The sequence below is a fragment of the Callithrix jacchus genome, chromosome 16 (genome assembly GCF_049354715.1).
Source record: "Callithrix jacchus isolate 240 chromosome 16, calJac240_pri, whole genome shotgun sequence".
Taxonomy (NCBI): domain Eukaryota; kingdom Metazoa; phylum Chordata; class Mammalia; order Primates; family Cebidae; genus Callithrix; species Callithrix jacchus.
The window spans coordinates 49,561,134-49,576,499 of record NC_133517.1 but is presented as its reverse complement, the minus strand read 5'-3'; positions in this window follow the sequence as shown (position 1 = coordinate 49,576,499).

Sequence of the window (15,366 nt, the reverse complement as noted above, 5' to 3'; positions counted from 1 at the left end):
GCTCAACATTCTACTAGGTGGATTTTAATAAATATATGTTGAATGAGTATATAAGAGATTTCACTTCAAAGCAAGGTTATACATTAAAAAAAAAACAACACTATGGATCCTACTCTGACACACTGTTAAATATTTACTCTTTACAATTCTGTCAGTTTTACCTAATCTCACCTTCATTTATTCCCTTAGTAATTTCCTCAGAAATTCCTAAATCATAGAACTATATTGTGGTAATTAAACAAGTATATGCACATAGCTATTCCTTACTTGATGTGCTTATTCATAGATATGATTCTCCTGGCTCATTATGTGTTGGACATAAATTGAAATAGTGTTATATAGTTGGAAGAATACAAAGTTGAAGTTAAAAAGTTAATCTTCTAGTATTAGTTGATTAATTTGCAATATAGTTATAAAATTAGACTGTTCTGCCTTCATCTTAACTAAAGTCCCTAAAGAAATACAACTACAGAAGAAAGCACCCACACCTTTCAGGATAAGGCGTTTGAACCCTTATGCAGGATTTGTGAAGGTCTACCGACAAACCAGTTTTATGGTCTTCAGCCCACACTCACTCAAGTGAATAAAACCACTGAGTCTGAAGATACTGGAAGAGAGCATACCTCTGGAGAAAGCTATTTCAGTTTTTTCCTTGAGCTCCTTCTGGGAGAGGAGTTTGCTTTCCTTCACTGAAACCGTGGGAGAAGTGTTTCAAGTAGCCTACCTACAGAACCTGCTTCATGAGCCCTGGAACCTGGGTAACATGGCTGAAGTCTACAAAGTGCTCCTGGTGTTAGAGTGGTGGCAACACTGTGAGCAAGCTGATGGAAGGTCAGAGTTGTATATGTATCCCATGGACTGGGGAAGGGCCCATTGGAAGATAACACCCCCAAGGATTTTTTTTTTAATTGTACTTTGGGCTCTGGGCCACATGTGCACATCCTGCATCCTGCAGGTTTGTTGCATAGGTACATACATGCCTTGGTGGTTTGCTGTCTCGATCCCCGCCGTCGCCTACTTCAGACATTTCTCCTGATGTTATCCCTCCCCATACTCTCCACCTTCCACTCTCCCTCCCCTCCTCTCCCCTCCACTACCCACCCACCAATCTCAGTGAGTGTTGGTCCCTTACCTGTGCCCAAGGGTTCTCATATTTTGTCACCTGCCTATGAGTGAAAACATGCAGTGTTTGGTTTTCTGTTCTTGTGTCAGTTTGCTGAGAATGATGGTTTCTAGATTCGTCCATGTCTCTGCAAAGGACACAAACTCGTTTTTTATGACTGGATAGTATTCCATGGTGTATATATGCCACATTTTCTTTGTCTAGTCTATCATTGTTGGGCATTTGGCTTGGTTCCATGTCTTTGTTATTTGCTATAGGCAAGGACTTCATGACTAAAACACCAAAAGCAATGGCAGCAAAAGCCCAAATAGACAAATGGGATCTAATTAAACTTAAGAGCTTCTGCACAGCAAAAGAAACTATCATTAGAGTTTCTAATGATTTGCACCACAAACTGTAATAGTTTTCTCCAGAGGCATCCTCTCTTCTGGCACCTACATACTCAGTTGTTTTATTCACTTGAGTGAGTGTAGGCTGAAGACCATAAAACTGGTTTGTGGCCAGGCTTTCACAAACAGCACTGTAATGAACATATGTGTCTTTATAATAGAGCAATTTATAATCCTTTGGGTATATACCCAGTAATGGGATTGCTGGGTCAAATGGAATTTCTATTTCTAGATCCTTAAGGAATCACACACTGTCTTCCATAATAACACTCCCACCAGCAGTGTAAAAGTGTTCCTATTTCTCCACATCCTCTCCAGCCTCTGTTGTCTCCAGATTTTTTAAAGATCGCCATTCTAATTGGCGTGAGATGGTATCTCAATGTGGTTTTGATTTGCATTTCTCTAATGACCAGTGATGATGAGCATTTTTTCATATGTTTGTTGGTCGCATAAAGATCTTCTTTTGAAAAGTGTCTATTCATCTCTTTCACCGACTTTTGAATGGGTTTATTTGTTTTCTTCTTGTAAATCTTCTTTAGTTCTTTGTAGATTTTGGATATTAGCCCTTTGTTAGATGGGTAGATTGCAAAAATTTGTTCCTATTCTGTTGTTTGCCAGTTCACTCTAATGATTGTTTCTTTTGCTGTGCAGAAGCTCTTAAGTTTAATTAGATCCCATTTGTCTATTTTGGCTTTTGTTGCCATTGCTTTTGGTGTTTTAGTCATGAAGTCCTTGCCTATGCCTATGTCCTGAATGATTTTGCCTAGGTTTTCTTTTGGGTTTTTATGGTGTGTGTTCTTAATGTTTAAATCTTTAATCCATTTGGAGTTAATTTTTGTATAAGGTGTAAGGAATGGCTCCAGTTTCAACTTCCTGCATACGGCTAGCCAGGTTTTCCAACACCACTTATTAAACAGGGAATTCTTTCCCCAGTGCTTGTTTTTGTCTGGTTTGTAATGATCAGATGGTTGTAGATGTGGGTGTTGCTTCTGAGGCCTCTGTTCTGTTCCATTGGTCTATATCTCTGCTTTGACACCAATACCATACTATTTGAGCCCAGGTGGTGAGGCATGGTGGCTCACCTCTGTAATCCTAGCAGTTTGGGAGATGGGAAGGTCACTTGAGCCCAGGGATTGAAGACCAGCCTGAGCAATATAGTGAGATCCTGTCTATAAAAAACAGAAAAATTAGCTGGGTATGGTGGCATGTGCCTGTAGTCCTAGCTACTCAGGAGGCTGAGGCAGGAAGATAGCTTGAGCCCAGGAGGTCAAGGATGCCGTGAGCCATAATGGCACCACTGCACTCTAGCCTGGGTGACAGAGCAAGACCCTGTCTCTAAATAAATAAGTAAATTGATTAAAGAAGTCTAGAAGAGATTCCTGAAAGACTCAAGAGCTTCTGCAATCCATAACATGCCATAGGCTGCTATCCACAACAGCTAGCAGCCTGTGGTATGTTATGGATTGCAGAAGCTGCGGGGTGTTGTAAACATCTAACCAGAGAAGAGGTATCACCCAGTGTCAAAGGAGTTGCTGTGAGACATTCTCCATGGAGAAGATTCTTGGGAACCCATAGAAGAAAGATTTAGCTTTATATGACTTCAGTTACCATTACACTGAGTGCTAGATACTGAATACTTTTCCCAAGATTGAGAACAAGGCAAAGGTGGGTGTTATTACCATTTCAATCCAACTTTGTACTGGAAGCCCTGCTCAGTACAATAAGGCAAGGAAAATTAAAAAGGGGCACCTTTAATCATGAAAATCAGCAAATAACACTTGCTAATATGATGAAGTTTGGTACTTCTATACATTGGAATACTAAACAACCACCACCAAATCTACTGGTGTATGTAACAACATAAATGAGTTCAAAAGCATTGTGCCAAATGAAAGGAGCCAAACGCAAAAATCTGTATTCTATACGATTTAATATATATGAAACATTTCGTGAAAGGCAAAATAGCAGGGAGAATAATCATATCAGTTGCAGAGGGAGAAGTTTGACTAGGAAGAGACAAAAGTGAACCTTTTGGGGCGATAGGTTATGTCTGTGTCTTGATTGTGGGAGTAGTTACCTAAACGTATATGATTATCAAGGCGCATACTGACTGTCCTCTTAAGAGGGTGAATTTTCCTCAAGAAACTCAATAAATTTGACTGAAAAAGTTAATTATGCCATTTGTGGTAACAGAGAGAAGTAGAATAGGTGAAGAGAACAGAGACAAGGGAAATATAACCTGAAATAGGGTGGTGGAATGCTCTGACATAAACACAGGGTCTATATTTATCATCCACAAGACATCGAGCTTTGGTCAAACAAAATACCTAAACTGCTGAGGCTGAAGAGGAGGTTGGATCACATTATATGAAACTATCTGGCCCAGCATGGTGGCTCACGCCTGTAATCCCAGCCCTTTGGGAGGCCAAGGTGGAAGGACTACCTGAGGTCAGGAATTGGAGATCAGCCTGGCTAACATGGTAAAACCCCGTTTCTACTAGAAATACAAAAAATTAGCTGGGCATGGTGATATGCGCCTGTAATCCCAGCTACTCGGGAGGCTGAGGCAGGAGAATCGCTTGAACCCGGGAGGCAGAGTCTGCAGTACACGGAGATAGCGCCATTACACTCCAGCTTGGGCAACAAGAGCAAAACTCTGTCTCAAAAAAAAAAAAAAAAGAAAAGAAAGTATCATTACGCAATGTTCCTGTCCACTTGACTATATGCTCCCTGAAAGCAGAGATTTGATCTCATCATTTTGTTATTCCCTGTACTTAGCACAATGTTGGGAATTCATAAGCACACCACAAACCCTTCTTGATTGATAGACTGAACTGCTAATGGGATCAGTTTTGAGCTTCCAGACCCCATTAGGAAAGTTACTCTTCTCAAAAATAAGAGTATAGTTTAATATACTTAGCCTATTTCCACAACACGTCCAGATCACAGAGACAATAATCAACAATTACAAATTGGATGGCAAAAAGGAGGGAAATTTCAAGCAAACTGGGTTATTGATAATATGTGGTGGCAGAAATTTTACAGGCAGAATTGAGGAAAAAAACAACAAAAAACAAAAACATATCCTTAGTAATCCTGATAATAAAATTATCCTGAGAAGTGCAAATGAAAACTTAGAAAATCTGAAGATTAAAAACTCTATACAACTAATCCCTCAGACTCATATGCAACAGAACAATGTGAGACACACAGAAGAATCTCAGCCAAATTTTAGGATGAAAAAAGGAGAGAAATCTAGACTGTCCCAGAAGAGACTCCTCGCTTTTTCAAACTTATCTGGGTAAGATATTTTATTTATTGGGGAAGAATATAAAAGTAATATTAGAACTACATTATGTATCATTATAGTTTACATGTGTATATTTATGTCTCATTAATCTTACATTAACTTGAACTAACTCTTTATTCTTTATATAAAATCCAAGTGATAAGAACCTCAAGTTCAGGTATCAATATAGCAAGATATAGGGTCTCTAATTATTCTACCTAACACTGAACCAGGAAGATTCCAAAAGAATGAGAAAAACGGGCAGATAGTGCCTTTTTTGAGCTGTAATAATTAGATTTGTTACAGACTGGGAAGAGATATGCCTTTTAAAACCAAGGATTCTAATTGGCATTCCAGTTTTTTGTTTTTTGTTTTGAAACTGTTTCACTCTGTTGTCCAGGCTTGTATGCAGTGGCATGATCTCGGCTCACTGCAACCTCCACCTCCCAGGTGCAAGCGATTCTCCCACCTCAGCCTCCCAAGTAGCTGGGACTACAGGTGCATGCCATCACACCCAGTTAATTTTTTTTTTTTTTTTTTTAGTAGAGATGGTGTTTCATCATGTTGGCCAGGCTGGTCTAGAATTCCTGACATCAAGTGATACACCCATCTTGGCTTCCCAAAGTGCTGGGATTATAGGCACCTGGCCTCTAATCTAGGTATTGTTATATTTCTTGTTCTGTATTTCTTATTTTGCAGATGTAATTCAGATCCAGACTAATTTAACTATTTGCTTGTATTGTGGCAGTATCCCCAAATAGATGGTATTTATCCTTTCACTTTTGCCAACACTTCCACAGATTTTTAAGGTCTAACCACATCAAAAGGTTTACAGTTGTTCACTCATATTCATCCCAAAAGGCAGATCTGTACACTTCCTCCTGGAAGTCCGCTGGTCTCCCAAGTCTGGCTGAGTGGTCATCAGGTGTGTTCTTCCCATTTATCTCCTCCTTTAACTAGACTGTATGGTTCTGTGCCAGGTCCCAATTCTCTATTATTCATTTTTGTATCACAGAACTAAATACCGTGCCTCATTTATACTATATACTCCATAAATACACACTGAAAAGAAAGGAATACCCATGACTTTAATTTTATTCATATTAATTATGAATTTAAATGGCTAAATAAAAACAGCTAGAATTGTAGTAGGGCTAAATAACATGTAACCTGCTTGAGAGTTTTCTTAAGCAGCACCCATTCCAGTCTAAACCTATTTTTATTTTTGTACCACTGAAGTACAAAGTTAAGTAAAGAATAAGGCCAGACATGGAATACAATACATTCTTGTAGATTTCTTTTAACCTCCCACTAGGAAACTAATAAGATGGAGACAGGGCAGTGGGTAGTAAGGAAAGAATGAAATATCCTCTCAATAATGGTTCTACTTAAATATTTCCTTAATAAATGCCACAGCATTTGGGAATTCATTAAAGGGAAGAACACTCTTTTCTATATGTTAACTGCAGCTTCAGCAATAGGAAAGATGATTAAGAGATTCTTTGAATGAAGCTCAGCTTTCTCAGCAGCAGCCTAATAGCTATGATTTTTCTAAAAAGAGCTTTCCTAATAACCTGTAAGCTTTCCTAATCCCTGATTCAGGTCTGTTTTCTGTCTATTAATAAAAATAGAATAAATCTAGAACTCAATTCTAAAGTGCTCAAATTTAGAATTTCCTTGAAAAGAGAAGACAAGTTGGCTACTAAGCATCTTCTTTTGCTGAATATTTTTATTTTTTCCCTATTTCTTACCTATACAGAGCTCCAATTCAAGAAAAAAATCTCTAGCAATATGCACTCAAATATTACCTTAAAATTGGAATGCATTGTAGCTAAGTTACATTATTCTGTTTGAAAAATGTATTTGTATTTGAAAAAAGAACAGGTTTCAGAACACGCAGAGTAAAAAGTAAAACCATAATATCTGAAAAAAATTAAGCCCCAGACTTATGAAGCCTTCTCAATATTTTGAAAAATATCATGACTATATTTGTAACAACAACATTAGCAGATATAACTCTATATAATGTCCCAGGTATGAAAATAAAGTGTAGAGAGGTTAAATAATTGTCTGAATACAAGGGGTAAAACATTCCATAATTAATTTACATTTTTCCCTCCCAGGTGATTTATCTTAAGATAAAATGTTCAAATGTTTATATACTAATTTAATAAAAGCTAAGTTAAGGATAAAAAATGAAGTAATTATTTAAATGATCCAAATTCTCATAGAATTTCTACCTATAACATCCAAATTATTGGGCGAAAGCTTCTGTGATTGGGTTGCCTAATAATTTCCTCAGGTCTTTGTTTTGTGCAATTACATTCGTTTCTGACACTATCAGTACTAATGCACAGTGGGCATTAGAAATTTACATAACAGCATGAAGAACTCCTATATTCTAACATAGTAAACTAAGAAATATATGATAGGTATATGAACTCAATTTCCATCTGTTAAAAGATAGGAAATATGTCTAATTCATAATCTTAATTTTGGGGATACCTTCATAATAAAAGAAGAGCCTCATCAAAAAGGAATAAATTAGGCCGGGCACTGTGGTTCATGCCTGTAATCCCAGCACTTTGGGAAGCTGAGGTCTGTAGATCACTTGAGGTCAGGAGTCCAAGACCAGCTTGGTTGACATGGTGAATTCCTGTCTTCCTTTTTTTTTTTTTTTTTTTTGTACTGTAAGTTCTGGGGTACATGTGTAGAACATGCAGGTGTATTACATAGGTACACCTGTGCCATGTTGGTTGGCTGCATCCATCACCCCGTCATCTACATTAAGTATTTCTCCTAATGCTATTCCTCCCCTGGTCCCCCACCCCCAAACAGTCCCTGGTGTGTGATGTTCCCCTCCCTGTGTCCATGTGTTCTCATTGATCAACTCCCACTTATGAGTGAGAACATGCAGAGTTTGGTTTTCTGTTCTGGTGTTAGTTTACTGAAAATGATGGTTTCTAGCTTCATCCATGTCCCCGCAAAGGACATTAACTCTTCCATTTTTTATGGCTGCATAGTATTCCATGGTGTATGTGTACCACATTTTCTTTATCCAGTCTATCATTGATAAGCATTTGGGTTGGTTCCAAGTCTTTGCTATTATGAACAGTGCTTCAATAAACATATGTATGCATGTGTCTTTATAACAGAAGGATTTTTAATTTTGGGGGTATATACCAGTAATGGAATTGCTGGGTCAAATGGTATTTCTAGTTCTAGATCCTTGAGGAATTGCCACACTGTCTTCCACAATGGTTGAACTAATTTACACTCACATAATGAAACCCTTTCTTTACTAAAAAATATGAAAATTAGCAGAGTGTGGTGGCACACGCCTGTAATCCCAGCTACTTGGGAGGCTGAGACAGAAGAATTGCTTGAACTTGGGAAGCAGAGGAGATTGCAGTGAGCCAAGATGGCACCTGGGCAACAGAGACTCTGTCTCAAAACAAACAAACAAGAAATTGTTTTAAATCTATATTTTCTTTAAAACAAAAGCTGCATATGAATTGTACATTAAAATCCATTTTTAAATTTGGCATAAGTACCACACTTTGACCAATTTTTAATTTTTGAAAGTAGATATTTATATATGTATATGGATGTGCATTTAGAAAGCCTTTTTCAATAAAGTTTGATTGCATACTCTGTACCAGACCTTAAACTATATGCTCTGCTGCCACATATACAAAAACACTAGTAACCATAGAATTATTTGGAAAAACAAAAAAGCTTATGAGCCAGAATGTTTCCATTGTTCTTCTAGGACACTACTTTTAATCTTGGTCTCCTTGTGAGTATTATCTAAGAGCTTCTAAAAGTTTGATACCCAAAACTCACCAGTTAAATAAGAATCTCTGGAGGTAGGACCCAGTTGGTTTTCAAGTTTCCCATGTTATTCTAATGTGAGACTCCCTGGCCTAGAATGAGTAATGGATGGGGAAATGAAATTTTCATTAACTCATTAGGTAGAATCAACACAAATGGAAGAAGCAATTAAATGATCTTTTTGTCTTTACAGACATTTAAAATACATTCTCTAAAAGTAGTCAGCACTTGCTATTCACAACAGCAAAGACATGGAATCAACCTAAATGTCTATTAATGATCGATTGGATAAAGAAAATGTGGTAGTTACACACCATGAAATACTATGCAGCCATGAACAAGAATGAGATCATGTACTTCACAGTAAAATGGTTGGAGCTAGAGGCCATTATCTTTAGCAAACTAATGAAGGAGCAAAAAACCAAGTACTGTATGTTCTCACTTATAAGTGGGAACTAAATGATGAGAACACATGGACACATAGAGGGGAACAACACATACTGGGGCCTATTGGAAGATAGAGGTTGGGAGGAGGGAGAGGATCAGAAAAAAAAACCAATAGGTACTAGGCTTAATACCTAGCTGATGGAATAATCTGTACAATAAACCTCCAGGACACTAGTTTACCTATATAACAAAGTTACACATATAGCCCTAAACTTAAAATAAAAGGTTTCTTTTTGTTTGTTTGGTTTTGTTTGAGATGGTGTCTCACTCTGTCACCCAGGCTGGAGTGCAATGGTACAATCTCTGCTCACTGAAAAAAAATGTTTTTAAAAATGTAAAAAAAAAAAAAAAAAAAAAAAAGACTGCAGAAAAAATTTCAATTTCTATATAAGTGAAATTTCAATTCCTGAGTTATGAAGACGAAACTAATGCATTTAGCTCTTCCATACAAAATAAAAGGTTTGAAAAATCCACATATCCTTACAAATGAGGATGTGGCCAATTTGCTAATCATGACCCCTACACATATGTTAATTCTTTGGCCGGAAAAGTATTTCTCCTCCTTTTCTTTTTTCTCCATTTCTAAATTTCCACCTTATTTCATATCGTAGATAAGGCATGATCTTCCTGAAGAGGCCCTTCGAGACCCTCCAGTCCGATTTAGATATTCCTCTTCTGTGCTCCCATTTGATCCTAGGTACATGTATTAAAAGAGCTGGCTCGCTCATCTCTCTTTTTTATTTATGTATTTATTTATTTGTTTATTTTTTAATTGCATTTTAGGTTTTAGGGTACATGTGCAGAGCATGCAATACGGTTGCATAGGTACACACAGGGCAGTGTGTTTTGTTTGCTTTCTCCCCTTCACCCACATTTGGTATTTCTCCCCTGGCAATCCCTCCCCACCTCCCCCTCCCCCTGGCCCTCCCCTTTTCCCCCTATAGACCCCAGTGTTTAGTACTCCCCTTTCTGTGTCCATGTGTTCTCATTTTTCATCACCCGCCTATGAGTGAGAATATGCGGTGTTTCATTTTCTGTTCTTGTGTCAGTTTGCTGAGAATGATGTTCTCCAGATTCATCCATGTCCCTATAAACGACACGAACTCATCATTTCTGATTGCTGCATAATATTCCATGGTGTATATGTGCCACATTTTCCCAATCCAGTCTATCATCGATGGGCATTTGGGTTGATTCCAGGTCTTTGCTATTGTAAACAGTGCTGCAATGAACATTCGTGTGCATGTGTCCTTGTAGTAGAACGATTTATAGTCCTTTGGATATATACCCAGTAATGGGATTGCTGGGTCAAATGGAATTTCTATTTCTAAGGCCTTGAGGAATCGCCACACCGTCTTCCACAATGGTTGGACTAATTTACACTCCCACCAACAGTGTAAAAGTGTTCCTTTGTCTCCACATCCTCTCCAGCATCTGTTGTCTCCAGATTTTTTAATGATCACCATTCTAACTGGCGTGAGATGGTATCTCTCTCCCATCTCTAAGCAAGTTCCATTAATGCAGTGACCATAATTGCCTCATCTTTGTATACCTGGGATCTAACAAGGTGCCTGTACCGCAGAAGCTACTCAATACACAGTAAGATATTCAATGAATTTCACATCTGTAACTAAGACAAAACCTATTAATAAACCCAACATTCAGCTTTTTTAAAAAAGTAGTCAGTGCATGAAAATATCTTGCATGATGAGCAAGTTACTTACACTCTGTGCTGCAGATTGCTTATCTGTGAAATGGGGATTATAATATAAAAATTAAATGAATTATTATGTTCAAAACATTCAGACAAGAGTCCGGCGCTGTAAAATGTAAGTACTGTAGAGGTGTCTATTAAGTAATAAATAAATATCAATTTGTAACAAAGCAGCATTATTATGTTTTTTAAAGTGGTTGTATTTATTTTTTGAACTGTATTACTTTAATGCATTTTGAAAATGTTTTATGCATATTCTTTACACAATGGAGGAAATTATTTCTTACAGTTTTGGAGTCTGAGAAGTCCAAGGCCAAGGGGCCACATATGGCGAGAGACTTCTTGCTAATGGGGTCTTTCTGAAGAGTACTGAGACAGTACAGGGCATTACATGGTGAGGGGGCTGATCCCGCTAACTCAAGACTTTCTTCCTCTTTGTATAAAGCCATGAGTCCCACTCTCATGATAACCTATTAATCCATTAACCCATTCATGGATTAATCCATTTATGAAAGCAGAGCTTTTATGACCCAATCACCTCATTAAAGCCCCACTTCTCCATACTACCATATTAGGGATTAAGTTTCAACATGAGATGCAGAAGAAACAAACATTCAAATCATGGCATTTTCCTATGCTTTCTTCTATTGGTTTCATAGTTTCAGGTCTTTCATTCAGGTACTGAATCCATTTTGAGTGGATTCTTGTATAAGGTGAGAGAACAGGGATCTAGTTCCATTCCTCTGCATAGAGTTATCCAGGTTTTCCAGCACTATTTATTGAGGAAGGTGTTCTTTCCCCTATGTATTTTCTTGGAGGCTTGTTGTAGATCAATTGCCTGTAGATGTGTGAACTTATGTCTGAGCTCTCTCTTCTGTCCTACTGGTCTATTTGTCTGTTTTTATGCCAGTACCATCTTGTTTTAGTTACTAGAAACTCTGTAGTATATTTTGAGGTCAGGTAATGTAATGTCAACAGATTTTTCCCCCCTTAGGATTTCTTTGGCTATTCAGAGTGTTTTGTGGGTTCATACAAATTTTAGAATTGTTTTTCTTTTTCTGTAAGGAATGGGATTGGTAATCTGACAGAAATTGCATTGACTCTGTAGATTATGTTAGGTAGTATGGTCATTTTAACAATATTAATTCTTTCAGTCCATGAAGATGGGATGTTTTTCCTTTTTTGTATCTAATTTGTTTCATCAGAGTTTTATAATTTTCATTATAGACATCTTTCATGTCCTTGGTTAAATCTATTCTTAGGTATTTCTGTGTGTGGAGGGGAGGCTATTGTAAACAAGTTCTCTGTCTTGCTTTCTTTTTCATCTAGTGTACAAGTGATGTGTAGAAACACTACTAATTTTTGTACATTGATTTCCTATCCTGAGACTTTACTTAATTCATTTATCAGTTCTAAGAGTTTTTTGATGAAGTCCTTAGGTTTTTCATTATATAAAATCATGTAATCTATGGACAGGGATGATTTGACTTCCTCTTTACAATTTGGATGTCTTTTATTTCTTGCTCTTGCCTAATTACTTTGACTAGGGCTTCCAGTACTATGTTAAATGAAAGTGGTGAAAGCCAGCATTCTTGCCTTGTCCCAGTTCTTAGAGGAAAGGCTTGCAATTTTTCCTGTTCAGTATGATGTTAGCTGTGGGTTTATTATACATGGCCTTTATTTTATTGAGATTCTATATCCAATTTGTCAAGATTATCATGAAGGAGTGTGAATTTTATCAAATCCTTTTTCTGCATCTATTGTGATGATCATATTCTCTCAATGTGATGTATCACATTTATTAATTTGCATAGTTTTAAACATCCTTGCATCCCTGAGATAAATTTCACTTGATATGGTGTATAATTTTTTTGGTGTGCTGTTGAATTTGTTTGCTAGTATTTTGCCGAAAATTTTTATTGTAGGTTTGTCAGGGATATTGGCCTGCAGTTTCTTTTTTTGTTGCACCTTTGCCTGGTTTTGGTATCAGGGTAATGCCAGATTCATTCATGAGTTTGGAAGAATTCTCTCTCCTGTAATTTTTTTCTAATAGTTTGAGAAGAATTGATGTTAGTTTTTCTTTAAGTGTTTGGTAGAATTCAGCAATAAATCTATCCAGTCCTGGATTTTTCTTTGTTGGGAGATTTTTTATTTCTGCTTCAATCTGGTTACTCATTATTGGTCTTTTCAGGTTTTCTATTTCTTTCTGGTTTAATCCTAGTAGGTTGTAAGCATCCAAGAAATAATCATTTTCTCTAAGTTTTCTGATTTGTTAGCATATATTTGTTCATGGTAATTTCTAGTGATCTTCATTTCTATGGTATCAGTTGTAATGTTTCCTTTTACATTTTTGATTTTATTTGGTTCTTCTTTCTTTTTTTTTAGTCTAGCTAATGGTTTGCCAATTATTTTTATCTTAAAAAATAAGTTTATTTTTGTTTGTTTGTTTTGTTGACCCTTATGATTTCATGGTCTCTATTTTGTTTATTTGTGCCCTGGTATTTATTATTTATTTCCTTTGTTTTTTTTTTTTAGGAGTTTGGTTTATTTTTGCTTTCCTAGCTCCTCAAGGTGCATAATTAGGTTGTTATTTGAAATCTTTCTACTTTTTTTGATGTACAGGTTCATTGCTATAAAATTCTTTCTTAGTACTGCTTTCTATCCTGGAGAATGTTCCATGTGTTAATGAGATGAATTTGTATTCTGCGGTGGTTGGATAAAATATACTGCAAATGTCTGTCAGGTCCATTTCATCAAAGTGAAGTTTAAATCTGATGTTTCCCTGTTTATTCTGTCTGGATGACCTACTCAATGCTGAGAGTGGAATACTGGTGCTTTTGGATGATTCATATCTCTTTGTTAATTTCTCACTCCAATCATGAATTGTATTTTTAATTTTGTTAAATTGTCTATCTCTTCTCTTATATCTTACTGAGCTTCCTTAGAATCATTATTTTTAATTCCTTCTTTGGCATCAGATTTCCTTTTCTTTGGGTTTTTGAAGAATTATTGTGTTCTTTTGGAGGTGACATGTTGCCTCATTTTTCCATGTTTCTTGTGTTTTTACATTCATGTCTGCATATCTGGTGAAACATTCACTGCCTCCAATTCTATAGAGTAGCTTTTGTACAGAAAGATTTTTCCTGTAAATGTGTCCTAATTATGAGTTTTATAGGATGCTTTGGCTTTGGTTCTGAGTGGGTGCAGTAGTATAGTCTCTGTGTGATTTCTTTGGCTGCAATCAACATCAGAGTGCCTCTATGGTCTAAAATGGTTTTGGAGAAAATGGCATGACTTTGCTAAGGGCAGGCCAGTTTTTGAGCCATTGGTGGGCATGCATCTGGCACAGTACCTCTACTAGTTATGGAAATTGTGTTGATGAATGCAATGGACACTAACAAGGTTTGTCTTCAGTTTCTGAGGGACAAAGCTGTATAGAAAAGCACAGCCAGCAATAATGGGCACTTTGTGAGCTGGTCTTCATCATCTTGGGGGGAACTTGAACCTGTGATGGTTCTGCCTCAGAGGAGGTGGGGTCGATGGCCAATTTGGGTGCTCAGTCCTTGCCTTATTTTCAACTGTAAATAGAATTACTGTCTATTCTAACATTAAGCATGATGACAGTTATTAAGGTGCCATAAATATTTATATCATTAATAAATTATTCTTTTTTGCTAAAAGTATTATCTTTAATATGAGTGGATATCAAGTTTATCAGTTACTTTTAGGCCATCTATTAAAATGATCTTTGATTTTATTCTCATTACCTATTAGGAGAATTAATTACAGTTGACCTTTGAACAACATGTGTTTGAATGGCACACATCCACTAATATGCAGGTTTTTTCCAATAAATATTTTGAAATAATTTTGCAGATTTGTGATAATTTGAAATAAAATTTACGAATGAACTATGTAGCCTAGAAATATGATTTAAAAATCTAGGTATGTTATTAATGCAAAAAATGTACATATATATTTGTCTGTTTTATCATTTGCTACCATAAATTATACATAGATCTATTACAAAATTAAATTTATCAAAATTTATGCACACAAACATAGACTGCATGTAGTATCATTCACAGTTGAGAGATATGTAAGCAAACATAAAGATGCAGTACTAAATCATAATTGCATAAAATTAACTGTAGTATATTACTGTAATAATTTTTTAGCCACCTCCTGTTGCTTTGGCAATGAACTCAAGTGTTTTAGTTTCTGCCTAAAACACCATGGAACACTAATTATCTCCACCAGACCAGTTTAACTTTCCATCAAATTGTGTATCACAGTAGAAAGAGATATTTTGTTGTCCTTGCATATTTTTCATTGTGTTTAGTGCAATACCATGTATTTTAAATATCACCATGTTACCCATATGAAATGTGACTAATGATGCTGGAAATGCTCCTAACAAGCAGAGAGAAGTTACGAGATTATGAGAAAAAGGTGAATTGCTTGATATGTGTCATAGATGGAGTCTCCCACTGTGGTTGTCCAGAATTCAAGATAAATGAATCTGGCGTAAGAACCATTGTTAAAAAGAAATAAAATAAAAAAGAGAGAA